The following is a 14452-nucleotide window of genomic DNA, read 5'->3' as shown; positions in this document are numbered from 1 at the left end:
CCATCTTGTTTGGTTGCCGATTAACTGTTGTTAATATCTATTAAATCGTCATCTCGCCTCCATCACATTTGGTGGAGAGGCGTGGTCACAATATATATAGTTTTGCGGATAAGGGCTCGTGGATCGGCCTCGAGTAGGGCCGGTCCGCGACTGCGCCCGCTGCGGTTAGAGGAGTACTTCTTTGCAGACTAGTTCGTTCATAGTTGTAAACTCGACTTGATGCACAACCAGCAAAAAATGGGGGAGACAGGAAAGAGCGCTCTTTTCTGTGTCCCTCCTTTCCTGCTGGTTGCGCAGCAAGTCGAGTTTACTGCGGGTAGATTTAGCGGCCTGGTGACGGTGATCCTGCGAGGTACTCTGCGATATCAGGTGGTCTTTCACCCCGCTGTGGAGGTGTCGCGTCGGTGGCGAAACCACGCAGTCCCATCTATCGGTACTGGTAATGGCGATTGGTGTGGCCAGTTTCTCGATAGTAGTGTGGGTGGTGATCGGGAGTGCGCCAAATGTCGGTCTTCCTCGGAGTGTAGTGTTGACGGACAGGCGGGTGGTATGGCATCGGTGCTGGCGGCTGGCTACGGAACTACGGCGATGGACCGTCCTGACGCTGGCGTGGAGGAGCGTTGCGGGGGGCGGTGGCGGCGTAGCTGATCGCTTGTGTCTCAGGCTGCACTGGGTGAGGTGCTACCAGTGACTGTTGGATTGCCTAGCTTAGGACGCCAGGGATCGAATCCACCAGAGGCTGCGAGGATGGGAACAATTTCCGCAGCTCCTCCCACACCATCACTCGCATGGTCTCGTGTAGGTCGTGCAATTGCGGCGCTTCAACGTCCCCGTAAATAGTAGTGGGCATGCGGCGGCTATACTGCCTGGTACGCACCTCAAGGGCCTTTTCGATCGTCGTAGCCTCCGCAAGAAATTCCGGGACCCTCTTTGGAGGTTGCACACAAGTCCGCCGAGAAGTTCTTGCACTCCTCGCATCAGAAAGCGAAGTTTTTTCGGGAGAAATGGCTGGATCGGCGTGGCGAAAGAGACGAGTTATTTCTTTGGAGTACAGCCTGATATTTTCGTTGGCAGCTGCACACGGGTGTCCAACAGGGTTTCGGCCCTTTCTGTGCTGATCAGGTTCGTAAGCGTGGCAAGAAAGGCTGTGCGCAAGAGCTCTCACGTTGTTAGCATGGGCTCTTGGTTCTCAAACCAAGTCATTGCGCCATTTTAAAGGTTGAGATAGACGTGGCGAGGCTTCTCGTCCCAGTCTCAGTTGCTGAACGTGGCAACTTAGTGAAATGGCTCCTGCGAGCTTTCCGGATCCTCACATGGTGATCCCCTGAAAGTCGGCGGCTCTCTGGGTTGGTGCATGACGACCGTAGTAGGCGGGCGAGGAGCTGTGATCGTCCATGCGGTCGATGTCGTGGTCTTCGGCTGCCTGGTGGCTTAGGGAATTAGCCCGTGCTCCGCCTGCAGTCCCTACTGCCTGCGGCTAGTTCGACGGCCCGGGTTGTCTTTAGCGTCGACTTCTTCGCGGCTTGGGCTTGGGTCAGCGCTTAGCGGGGGAGTCCGGATCATGAACGGAGCAGCACCTCAACCAGTGTCAGGTGGTCGTGACGTCGAAGAAGGCAGCAGTTGACAGGTTCAAAGAGAAACTCTTTACGGGGCGAACTTAGGGCTTAAAAATGATACGTCAAAGTACAAAAAATACACGCTGTAGACCGGTGGTGGTGACCACAGTGTCGGCCGTCGGTAATCTGATCTGCCGTAAGGTACGTCGGCATTTCTACAAGCGGCATCGTCCATATGAGCCTTATCGCTGGTGCTCCCGTAAGCTCTCGAATAAACTTGACTATTCGCGTCCTGCGCATAATCTCAACAGAATAATCTCGAACAATCGCGAAGCTTCCAAAAACATTGCCCCGCAGTCCGCGCCGAGCGTTGCTAGCAGTCTGTGCGGGTGAAACCCGGACACAATATAATAAAGCAATAAACACGCAGGGCAATACACCTAGACGCAGGTGTCTTCGGTATAGCTTGATAATTTCGCCGGATGTGGTAACAGTTCCGCGAAACTAGCGAGTGCAAAGTGAAAGAGTGGTTTTGGAATAAAGCGTCGAACTTGAAGTTTCGTGCAACCCGTTTTAATATATTTCGGTATTGGGTGGATTACAAGGCGTTTGTTGCTGTCTCCTTGTCATCACGTCTGATCTTGAATCATTGAACCTTTATCACATGCTGCGTCTTCCATACTTCAAGGTATGCCGCCTGATTCATGTTTATGAGCTACATTTTCACGCATCTTTTGCCCTGTTCATCGAACCATGAGGCTGGGGCGTAGGCAGAAACTGTTTTCGGGGTGGGGGGAGGGGGCGCACCTCCTTGATCTGAAGTGGGAACAGGGCAGGCAGATGTGGCCGAGTGTCATTGTGTGCTCGATATGCCATGGCAAAAAGAAATTCGGGAGCGGGGGGGGGCACGGGCCTGGTCAGCCCCTGACAACGCCACTGCCATGAGCACGCAGTGGAACAGAAGTATGAACAATAGAAATTGGTTTTACATTTTACCATTCGGGCGTTTAGAACAGGCTTCAACAAGGTGGTCCTCACTCGCCGTCTTCGTTTTCTTCTGCACGATGCCCAATGCATCAGTAATGCATTTTGAGACCATGAAAATTTATGACTTCCTTACACTTTATGGGGTCTTTGGTAAGTACGGCGAGCCTTGTACACAACTGTTATTTCCAGTGAAAACAATAATAAGTGCCTCCATGGTAAACCATGGTACAGGGGCGTAGCCAGAAATTTTTTTCAGGAGGGGCAGCTCCTTGATCTGAAGTGGGGGTTGGGCAGGCAGACGTGATCGAGTGTCATTTTGAGCTCTGTATGCCATGGCAAAATAAAATTTCGGAAGAGAGGGGGGGGGGCACGGGCCCGGTGTGCCCCCCCTCCTGGCAACGCCACTGCCATGATAATACAACAGACCGCTGCAGCTTTTGTATTGCGCTGCGAAGTTCCTGCAAGATACACTAAAATTGCTCAGTATAAGTGGCCCCTTGTCCGTAAAACTCACATCGAATCGTTTTGCTTGTGCAATAGGTAACCGGGCACAAACTAAATAATTCTCCCCGTTTTGTGTATATTTCTTTTGCTGTGATTGTGTTCATTAGTACAATATACTGGATAGCACGTTCAGCAGCACTTGTATTGTAGCGCGCGCTTGCGCGCTCACCTTAAGGGTTACTACCGAAATACCACGAACAATGACAGAAAAAGAATACGTTGTAATCATAATGATGGCAATTGTTTTATTACTGGAAAATTATTGCGACCATTAACTGGTTACGAAATCCTGATTGCATATTGCACCCAGCTTTTATTTTGCGCTCTCACTAGAACGTCTCTTCAATAAGCGCCTTCTGCATTGCCTATGTGAAAATATAGTTCAAAATACTCTACTTGCTAAGGGCTCCTTTGCATGTGTAATGGGGGCAGCAATGGAAAAATTTCTCTGGCGTTTTTCCACGTTTAGGCGTTTCAAATCCAACTTCGCATACTTTTCCTGGAGTTGGCGAAGGAGGGTCGCAGCTGAAAGAAAAAAATATATTTTTTTTAGCGACGGTTGTTACATGCATTCCGAATTTACTTTAGGAAGTGTATAAGAGACCAGATAGGCCAGTTTCGAAGATAACACAACTGAGGGGGTCGAAAACAATTTTCTAATCATCTGAACGCGTTTGCAAAGCAGCGTAGAACCAGGAAAATGTGAAGAAAGTCCATGTGAGCATGTCCGTCGCTGTTTGCAGAATGTACGATCTGTCCGTTGTGTACATTTGCTCAAACGGGTACTTCTTTTTATCGAGGTCCCGATGACTCCACATACTGAGACTGTCACTTTCCACGAAAGCGTCTTGTAGCGGCGCGTAGAATCTGGACTACTTGCCTGCCTTTTCTCAATCAGCTAAGCGGCAATAACAAAAAGGCAGCCTTTCTGAAATTGGTATGAGAATATCAGGTACACCCTGACAAGTGTCGAATATGTAGCTTGGTGAACGCCAAAACTCTCACTGTAATGCCCTTTTGAACACAACCGGCGTGATAGCGGATCAATAAACTGTGGTGGCTTTCAGCGTCATTTGTTTCGGGCTCCCAGCCTTCCATAGAAGCCTTCCATAGAAGCCTCACATGGGAGCGTCCAAGCGGCCATCAATAACCTACGCAGCTGTCAAACGCATGTGTGACGCGAGGCCATTTCGTCCGCCACCCTGATAAATAAGTTAGGCAAGAAGCTTCTTTTGGCAACCAGTATAAGAATGTGAGGCCACGGCGTAGAGGCAGGGAGAGTGAAGTGAAATATAGAAGAGAGCAGGAAGAACAGAGCCCATGCTCCCCACCACCATGTGGCAGCATGGGCTATGTCGCAATTATAAAAGGGAGTGGGTACCCGGCGGAACTGCGAATCGAGTCCTGTTATTATCGCATTGCAGGAGGTGATATAGCACTTAGCCATCACTGTGGTTAATTACCTTTATCTCGTCTCAGCGAAGTTGTCTTTCCTCTTCACAAACTACTATACTATAGTATTGGCCTCGAGGAGTTACGGAGTCGCCCTCTATCGGACGCGCCTCGATTGCGTGCAAGGCAGGATACCGCCGGCGCGCTCCCCATAGGTTTTGCTGTCAGCGCACTACAAAAACACCTCGCGGAAGCCCTCCAGGGCATTTCTGTAAGTACTTTCGAAATGAACTGTGTTCTTTAATCTCAAGATAATCATTTTCGACGAACTGAAGGCACAAGATAGTCTACAGTCGCTGTCTCTTTGCAGAAAACCGAGCACCCGCTTCACGCTGTCACCGCGTTGGAGACCCCTGAACCGGCTTCTTGCGTGAAAGGTAGTCACTCGCTGAGTGCAAACTATGTGAAATATCGCGTTAGAGTAGACTGCCTGTATAACCAAACGGAGCATAACAGAAAGAAGCCTCAAGCCAGCGATCGCACGGGTTCGCGACGACTGACGGTGCCTCTGCATGTAAGAGCGTCTGCATGTATGTTCGTACTGATGGTTTCGCTTTTGCTACGAGCGCGTTTTGGCACCGCGCTCTGATCTTTAGGCCGCAAAATATGAGAATTTGTGAGTAAACAAACAACTACTGTTGCGCGGACGCTATCAGAGCAGTTCAAAAACAATTTCCTTACAACTGCGGCTTCGGTGCGCATGGCAATTTTGTGATCTGCCGTCCCGACGATTCAGTGTTTTTTTTTTCTTTTTCGGTCTAAATTCGGGTACGTTTCAATGTCATTTGACAAGCTGTCTCGCACGGCGTATTGATCGGTCTTCTCAGCGCGCAAATGCCGCTGCTTCTGTTTCTTTATTCAGCGAATTCGTTTCGTTTGGTGCTCACACAAAACGTGAGCAAATGCGACGCCTTTTTTTAATGTTCCTTAATTATTGTTCCGTTTGCATTCCAGTGAACTTGCCGCTCTCTGTCATCAACAAATTCATAGACCAAAGCTTCACCACTTCGAGATTGCTGGTGGAAGAAGAACCAGTCTACGAGACCGAGCATGTAGTAGCATTCGACGCCTATAGGAAAAGAAAGAAAATACAGTAACGTTTGCCGGACTTGTTCTGCAAGCGTCGGCTGTGAACTAGGACCCACATGAACTTGAAATAGCGGTGAATAAAATAGAAGTTATTGCAGCAACCAGCAGCCGCAAAACAGGATAGTAATTATTTGGCGAGTACCCCAGCAATTTTGGCAGCAGTGTCGTGTCTAACGCTAACAGGGTGGCATCTTTCCCACGTAAATAAATGAGGCTCCAAGAAAATACATGGAGTTGGCCGGTGGGCCGATCACGGAGGCAATGCAAAATTTATGTAGCTTATGAAGCAATGCATGCCTCATCAAATGGGAAGGTTGCCCGTCGGCGTCCCGCATCGGCGGCGTCAACACGAGTGATGCAACAAATAATCGTCACGTGATGGTGTCACCATATATGACGTCATCATGATGTCAGAGATCGCCAAAATATCTAGCGTCATTATGACGTCATATATCATCATCATCATCATCATCATCATCACCAGCCTGTCTACGCCCACTGCAGGGCAAAGGCCTCTCCCATGTTCCGCCAATCAACCCGGTCCTGTGCTTTCTGCTGCCACGTAATACCTGCAAACTTCTTAATCTCATCTACCCACCTAATTTTCTGTCTCCCCCTCACGCGTTTGCCATCTCTTGGAATCCAGTCAGTTACCCTTAATGACCACCGGTTATCCTGCCGACGTGCTACGTGGCCGGCCCATATCCATTTCTTCTTCTTGATTTCAACTATGATGTCATTAACCCCCGTTTGTTCCCTGACCCACTCTGCTCTCTTCCTGTCTCTTAAGGTTACGCCTATCATTTTCCTTTCCATCGCTCGCTGCGTCGTCCTCAATTTAAGTTGAACCCTCTTGGTAAGTCTCCAGGTTTCTGCTCCGTAGGTAAGTACCTGTAAGATGCAGCTGTTATATACCTTCCTCTTGAGGGATAGTGGTAGATTAGCATTCATGATTTGATAATGCTTGCCGAATGAGCCCCAACCCATCCTTATTCTTCTAGTTATTTCACTCTCATGGTTCGGCTCCGCGGTTACTACCTGTCCTAAGTAGAGGTACTCCTTTACAACTTCCAGTGTCTCGCCACCTATCGCAAAGCGCTGTTCTCTACCAAGATTGTTCCACATTACTTTAGTTTTATGCATATTAATTTTCAGACCTACTCTTCTACTTTCCGTATCCAGTTCAGTAATCATGAGCTGCAATTCGTCTCCCGCGTTACTCATCAATGCAATGTCATCAGCGAATCGTAGGTTACTGAGATACTCTCCATTAACTCTTATCTCTAGCTCTTCCCAATCTAGGGCCCTGAAAACCTCCTGTAAACACGCGGTGAATAACATTGGAGAGATCGTGTCTCCCTGCCGTACGCCCTTCTTTATTGGGATTCTGTCGCTTTCTTTATGGAGGACTATAGTGGCTGTGGATCCGCTGTAGATTTCTTCCATTATGTTTATATAGGCTTCGTCGATGCCTTGATTCCGCAGTGCCTGCATGACTGCTGATGTCTCCACCGAATCAAATGCCTTCTCGTAATCTATGAAGGCTATGTATAGGGGTTGGTTGTATTCCGCGCATTTCTCTATCACCTGATTGATAGTATGAATATGGTCTATTGTTGAGAATCCTGTACGAAATCCTGCCTGGTCCCTTGGTTGATTGAACTCCAATGTCGTATTAATTCTGTTAGCAATTACTTTTGTAAATAGCTTGTAGACAACCGACAGTAAGCTTATGGGCCTGTAATTTTTCAGGTCTTTGACGTCCCCTTTCTTATGGATCAAGATGATGTTGGCATTCTTCCAAGATTCTGGTATCCTCCCAGTCGAGAGGAACTTCGTATACAGGGTGGCCAGTTTCTCTAACATAATCTCTCCACCGTCTTTCAACAGGTCTGATGTTACCTGATCCTCACCAGCTGCTTTGCCTCTTTGCATTCCCTTTAGGGCTTTCTTTACTTCTGTCAATACTGGTGGGATGTCAGATTCTTCTGCGCTATTACTCCTTCTTACGTTATCATCCTGAATGGCTCGGCTGCAGTACAGATCTCTGTAGAACTCTTCCGCTACCTCAACTATTCTATCCATATTGTTTGTGACCTTGCCTTCCTTATCCCTTAATGCATACATCTGATTTTTGCCTATGCACAGTTTTGTCTTCATAGCTTTGAGGCTTCTTCCGTTCTTTAGAGCCTGCTCAATTCTCTCCATATTATACTTTCTTAAGTCGGCTACTTTACGCCTATTGATTAACTTCGAAAGCTCCGCCAGCTCTATTTTGTCTGTTGCAGTTGAGGCTTTCATAGCTTGACGTTTCTTAATGAGGTTTTTCGTCTCTTGGGATAGCTTACCAGTGTCCTGTCTAACAACTGTACCCCCGACTTCCACTGCACACTCCTTGATGATACTAGTCAGATTATCATTCATTGCGTCAACGCTAAGGTCGGTTTCCTCGGTTTAAGCCGCGTACCTATTCTGAAGTGAAACTCTGAATTCCTCAACTTTCCCTCTCAGAGCTAGTTCATTAATCGGCTTCCTGCGTATCAGTTTCTGCCGTTCCTTCCTCACGTCAAGTTGAATTCTAGATCTTACCATTCTATGGTCACTGCATCGGATCTTGTTAACTACTTCCACATCCTGTACAATGCCCGGGTGGCCGCACATTATGAAGTCTATTTCATTTTTAGTTTCGCCATTAGGACTCCTCCACGTCCACTTACGAGTAGCCCGTTTTCTGTAGAAGGTATTCAAGATGCGTAAATTATTGCGTTCTGCAAACTCTACTAGTAACTCCCCTCTGGCGTTTCTAGAGCCGATGCCATATTCCCCAACTGCATGATCTCCAGCCTGCTTCTTGCCTACCTTTGCATTAAAGTCGCCCATCATATTGACGTCATTATATGACGTCATTTGACGTCATATAATGTGACGTCAAATGATGACGTATTGACACGTCATGGTCGCTTTGCATTGCCTCCGTGATCGGTCACGGAGGCCGTGCAAAACCGCGTTAGGCGCAGAACGCTTTTGGAGGGGGGCGCGGGAGAATCAGTACATCGACTGACAAGAAGAAGATGGCTTTCGCCTTCTAGTCACCTTTAACGAATGCATAAGGGACCCTGTGCGTTTTTTAATTTAACGTATCTAAACAATGACTTGCGCATCTGCAGCCGATTTTGTGGACGCTGAGCACGGGGCCGACGATCAAGAGGTCGCATTGGAGGGTTCTGAGATGGCATCGCACGTGGTAAAAGGTAGCGCTTTTAGGATTCTGTGGCAGATAAGCATCATTTGCCGGCGGGAAGCGCGCGCGAGCCATCGTCTCAGTGCGCGCTGTCTGCTACTCACCGAACATCGCAGGCCCCACGCAGTAACAAGTCTTCGTCGCGGAAGTGCTTGTTGCACACAAGACTCGTAGCGGATGGCTACTTGCCGGTTCTTAGCTTTACAACCCATGCTTCACGCTGTTTCTTGTCCCGCGGTTACCAGTGCAGGCTGACACTGGGCTCCTTTGCGTAAGCGCGGCACTGCGGCACCGAGCGGTAGAACCCCATATTCGTCGCTTTCGGAGGCAGCCACTCTATTACAATGGTTTCAATTGAGTAGAAAATGAGAGAAAACTTCCGAATTTCAACAGACCGCAGCGCATGTGGGACTTGAAACTCGTTTTGAAAGCACGCGGCAGTGCGCCACAAGCAGCCGACACGGCCGCTGAGACCACGTGATCCTGCCAAGCACGTCACGCCGACGGTGGCGCCGGCGTTTCCAGTGGTGGGCCTCGAGGCCATATACACACGCTCTAACCACTCGAGCACTGCTGGAGAAGCCGGACAGTGCAGGCCGGCTTAGTGCAGGCCTCCCCGTCCTTCGTGTACTTGCCACAATTTTTTTCATTAAGTGGAGCATTTAGGCCGCGTAGTAAATTGAAGTGGTGCTATGCCTGATACTGAAAAGCTCCGTGCTTCAGCTTCTTACAGTGCCCCTTGTACAGCCAAGGAACTGAAGAGCTTCATGAGGTTTACCTCGTATTTCCGGCGCTTCGTCAAAGGCTCCGCCAGTCGTAGCATTTGTCTGACTGCTTTGCTAAAGAACAGTCAGTGGACGAGGGCGTCACAGCAGCAGGCTGCCCTCAGTGATATTGTCACGGTGCGTCATGGACATGAGCTAGAGCGGTGCTCTCCGAAGATGAATACAACGAGTGAGCGTGAAACGCTTGTGCGTGGGGTTTGTCAGCCATCTTGTTTGGCTGCCGATTCACTGTTGCAAATATCCATTAACCCGTCATTTCGCCTCTATTATATGAGGTCGAGCTAATGGGTACGACACGCCTCGCAACGGAACTCCGCAAACGCCGTCGTTTGAAGGATCTATCTACAACATGGCGCAAGATGCGGCGTCTGCATCTGCGCCAGGTCTCTCTGCGGATGAAGAAGGTGTGGCGACTGCAGCTGCGCCTGCGACAACAACGGTCGTGCTTGAACACCCCCGGGATCCTGGCGTGTTTAGCGGATTCCGGCGATCTCAATGAAGTGGACGTTGAGGATTGGTTGGCAGAGTACGAACATGTGAGTGCTCGCAACCGTTGGGGTCCGCCTCTTATGCTGGCCTATCTGATGTTATACCTCAAGGGAACTGTCAAAGTATGGTATGAGAACCACGAAACTGAACTCGGGAGTTGGGCGACGGGCAAAGAGAAAATGTTGGACTTGAAAAGCCCGTCGGACGAAAGATAGCCGCGAACAAAATGCTCGCGTCTCGGGCGCCGACTTCCACAGAATAGTACATCTTGCGCATAGGAGATGTGCTACCATTGAGTCGCAATGCCAATGCCGAGATGCCGGAGGCCGGCAAGGTTGGACATATTCTTAAGGGGATCGCGGACTACGCCTTCTACCTCATAATATGCAAAAATTATTCGACAGTGGACGCCATTATAAAGAATTGTCGGCGCTTTGAGGAAACTATGAACCGGTGCATAGACAGTGTGTTTGCTCGGCTTCCGAATACGGCTGCAACGTCGTCCTGCGAAGACCGCGCAAGAACACCACCGCCAGCTCCAGCTTCATCAGACCTCCAGTTTCACTCGAGTTGTATGCCGCGAACTTGAAGCCGTGGCCAGTGCTCCAGCTCACACCCCTGCAAGTGGCACGACCCCAGTCACTGCTCCCATGGTTCAAGCCATCGTCCGTCAGGAAGTCACCAGCATAGGCATTTACTCTGTGTGCTCTGTGACCAGCCCACAGCAAACTTCGAGGCGTCCGCCCTCATGCTATCACGAGCAGCAGTTTCCGGCATGATATCGCGACCCTGCTGCTTTGAGAACCACCAACAATCGATCAATTCATTTTCTATTCGTTTTCACTGCCACAGCATCCGCCATGTAGCCCGTTACTGCGATACCCGCTGGTCCTCGCTACCTCAGCCGTCATCGGCCCCTCACCGGCGACAGGACAGCACCCGCTTCGCACCTCTCTCCAGTCTTCTTCGCCTAACTTCTACAAAAGCTTCACCAGCCGCTCTCCGTCATGGCACGGCCACCGGACGCGTTCGCCTTCAGGATTTCGCCAGTCGTCTCGCTCACCGCAGACTTGCCAACCGTCGTCCCCATTCAACCCTCCTTTGGCCTATCCGGACGCAGTATTTTCTAGTTCTTCCATAAATTCTCTCTAGATGCTTTCGACGAGACGAAGTTTGTTAGACGTTAACATTGTTGGTGCGGGTATTTCTGCGCTTATCGATACTGCAGCGCAAATTTCTGTAATGAGCGCAAACCTTCGCCGCCGCCGCCGCATAAAGTACCCACGCCTACCGATTCCCGCACGCTCCGAGTTGCTGTTGGAGGAACTCCTGCTGTTCAAGCAATTTGCACAGCCCGTGTTTGTATTGCCGGTCATCCTACATCAATTCAATTTGCGTCATTCAGAAGTGTCCTCACGACCTTATCCTTGGCTTAGATTTTCTGTAACGTCATTCTGCGCTCATTTATTGTGCGACTGGTGCTCTTCAGCTTGAGTTGCCCCAGCTTGCTGAATTTCCTGCCGGCCTACCTCCACGTTTATGCTCTCGCCATTACGTCCGGTTGCCTCGACAAGCTGCTACATGAGTACCTTTGTCGTCTTCATGCGGTGTGCCCGATGGTGACTACCTCGTGACTCCTATTGTTGACGTACTCATGGCCCGAGACGTCGCCTTTGCTGCTTCCTTGACTTATAATACAGTAGCCATTCTCCCTCTCAATGTCAGTCTGTTGACTCCAGTTATTCCGCATGGCATGTCTTTGGCCACCATCTCTCTGCTCGACAATTGCAATGTTGCTGATTTGGACGACGATGTTACGTCTCCGTGTCACGATTCTAATCTCACTTTGCCTCTCGATGTCATTAACAAGATGATCGCTCCCGATCTCACCAGAGCGCAAGCTACCACTCTCCATCGTCGGCTAGCATCCTATCGTGACATTTTCGACTTTTACGACCGCCCTCTGGGCCAAACATCTGTAGTGACTCACCTGATCAACACAGGTGACACCAGTCCTATACGCCGGCGTCCATATTGCGTATCTCAAAAGGAACGTCAAGTAATTCTGAGTGAAGTCGATAAAATGCTTATAAAGGCGTCATAGAACCATCGCCCAGGCCTTGGGCCTCCCCGGTCGTGCGCGTGAAAAAGAAGGATGGCAGCTGGCGCTTTTGTGTCGACTATATGTATTACCATTTGCCTCGAATTGATGACGCCCTCGATTGCCTCCTTGTTGCACAATACTTTTTATCTATGGACTTCGGTCCGGCTAATGGCAAATTTCCGTCGACGCCACTGACCGCAAAAAAAAACGTTTCTGTTACGCCCGATGGTCTCTACCAGTTCAAGGTCATGCCGTTCGGACTATGTAGTGCCCCGGCAACTTTCGAACGTATGATGGACTCCCTTCTCGGAGGATATAGTCGTATGCCAGCATATGTTACTTAGACGATGTCGTCGTCTATTCACTTATGTTTGACAGCCATCTCACACGTCTGTCGGCCGTGTGAGATGGCCGTGTGAGGAACAAGATAAACTGAACCTGGCGGCCTCTAATTGGTCTTTGCCGCCCATGTGCCCTCTTAATTTTTATGGACTAGTGTGGCGAGTACTGTTATTCGCCTATTTTACGCGGAAAATTGATGTATAGATATAATAATAATAATTCTAAGGTATGAGCTGGACCACAGTATGAACCAAGGAAGAGAAAGAACGGAAAATTAGTTGGTTCGGTCTATGTACGTCATCATCGTGCCATCATTGCCTCACCTCATCTGTAAATAAGCATATTTAACCTCAATTGTCTTGGAGTTTAACGTCAAAAACCACGACATGATTATGATAAATGCCGTAGTGGAGGGCTCCGGAAATATCGACCACCTGTAGTTCTTTAACGTGCACCTAAATAAAAGTACATATAGGAGAGAGCAAGCATAGCCACGTATTGTAGAGTATGCAAGGAGTGGGAACGAGACATCTGAGAGGAGAAAAGCCTAGTCAAGCCGGGACCAGCTACTTGCCCAGCAGCTCTGCTGTGACCCAGACTTGCCGACTTAGTGCAACATGCGCTGATTTTTTGGGCATATGACGGCGTGTTGCGGGGTGTCGCAATGGTAAAGACCTCGATTCGGAACTTTTGACTGCGGCCATTCCAAATCAGGAAAAGAGCGATTGTCTCTGCATGCTTGGTTCCGGCGATAAAAAAATCGTGTTTGCACACTATGAAGGCGAGCTTTGATCTGCAAGTTTGGCGCCTCTTATCGGCTGGATTTCTCAGTGCGGTAGATTCTTCTGTAGTAGAAGCATTTTACAGAAATGAAAAGGCAAGACTCATAAGTCTGCTCTAAACTGTCAAGAAAAGAAAGCAAGACCGGTAGTTATCCCTTACTCGCATAAAGTCGCGCATAACCTTAAGGGAGCACTGACATCAAATTTACGCATGTCAAGATTTTTGCATCCACGAGTAGTTATCTACCCCCTAGTAGCGATTCACGACCGAAAATGCAACTGAGGGACGAATAACTATCTGTTTTATTGATTTATATCACCGGTATCTAGCACGATTCAAAACGGCCGGCAAGCCCGCCATTTCTTAGCGCTGGCAGCGCTCCCTCGCGGTCAATTCCAGACCGCGCCCAGTTTACCACTTGTACACAGAAAGGAGTGACGTGAGGATCAGCTGCTCAGCTAACATTTCGTCTGCTAGGCGCGCGCGTTCAGTCATGCCTTATCACCAGCATCGCCGTCGTCGCCGTCAAAAGTGTCGACTAGTGTTGAAGACGGCATTCTGGAACTTAGAATCACCGCGATACGCGACGTCGCGAATCATTTTCGCTTCGACGCTTTGCAAAACAGCGATTCAAAAATGGACGCTGTTCCAAGCAGCAACGAGGAGGTGCCCGGGGACGCACGCTTGGGCCATACTCGCTGGTGTGTCTCAATTAGATATATTAGAGAATTTTAGCGTGCACAACATTCCGGTATACGCAGAGGTGTCTATGGAATATCGGCATAGCGAATGCACACCAGCGGACAAATAGAATACGATAGGTTTCTACAATAACAATTCTGCGCCGCCAGATGGCCCCACCTATCCGGCCTCTCACGGTTACGGCTGCAGTAACCCGGTATTACGCTAGCGCAAGGAAGTCCACGGACGAACTAACATTCACTAATAACGCTACATACGTGTTACTTGTTAGCGATGATATTTATCTATAAGCTGCTCCACTTCGATAACTTGTGGTCGTGTTGGCGTGTACCGTACGTGTAAGGAAACGCCACGCACTTTCCGCTTTTTCCGCGCCTCGACGGGCAGGTCCGTACTACGCAGCGGTTCCCCAACATGC

The 14452-nt window shown here is 49.3% G+C and overlaps 1 long non-coding RNA gene across 3 annotated transcripts in view; it reads right to left on the bottom strand.

The window, feature by feature from the left end:
- Positions 1-3262: 3262 nt before the first annotated feature.
- The window catches only part of LOC119399341 (uncharacterized), a 42000-nt gene continuing 30810 nt past the window's right edge, over positions 3263-14452 (bottom strand). For all 3 annotated transcript variants that reach the window (XR_005184802.2, XR_007416828.1, XR_007416827.1), the window contains exon 3: positions 3263-3572. This is a non-coding gene — a long non-coding RNA (uncharacterized LOC119399341). The remainder of the gene's footprint in view (positions 3573-14452) is intronic.

This window comes from Rhipicephalus sanguineus, chromosome 7, assembly GCF_013339695.2.
Source record: "Rhipicephalus sanguineus isolate Rsan-2018 chromosome 7, BIME_Rsan_1.4, whole genome shotgun sequence".
Classification (NCBI taxonomy): domain Eukaryota; kingdom Metazoa; phylum Arthropoda; class Arachnida; order Ixodida; family Ixodidae; genus Rhipicephalus; species Rhipicephalus sanguineus.
Note: the sequence above shows the minus strand (reverse complement) of the source record. Positions and strands in the feature narration are given on the sequence as shown.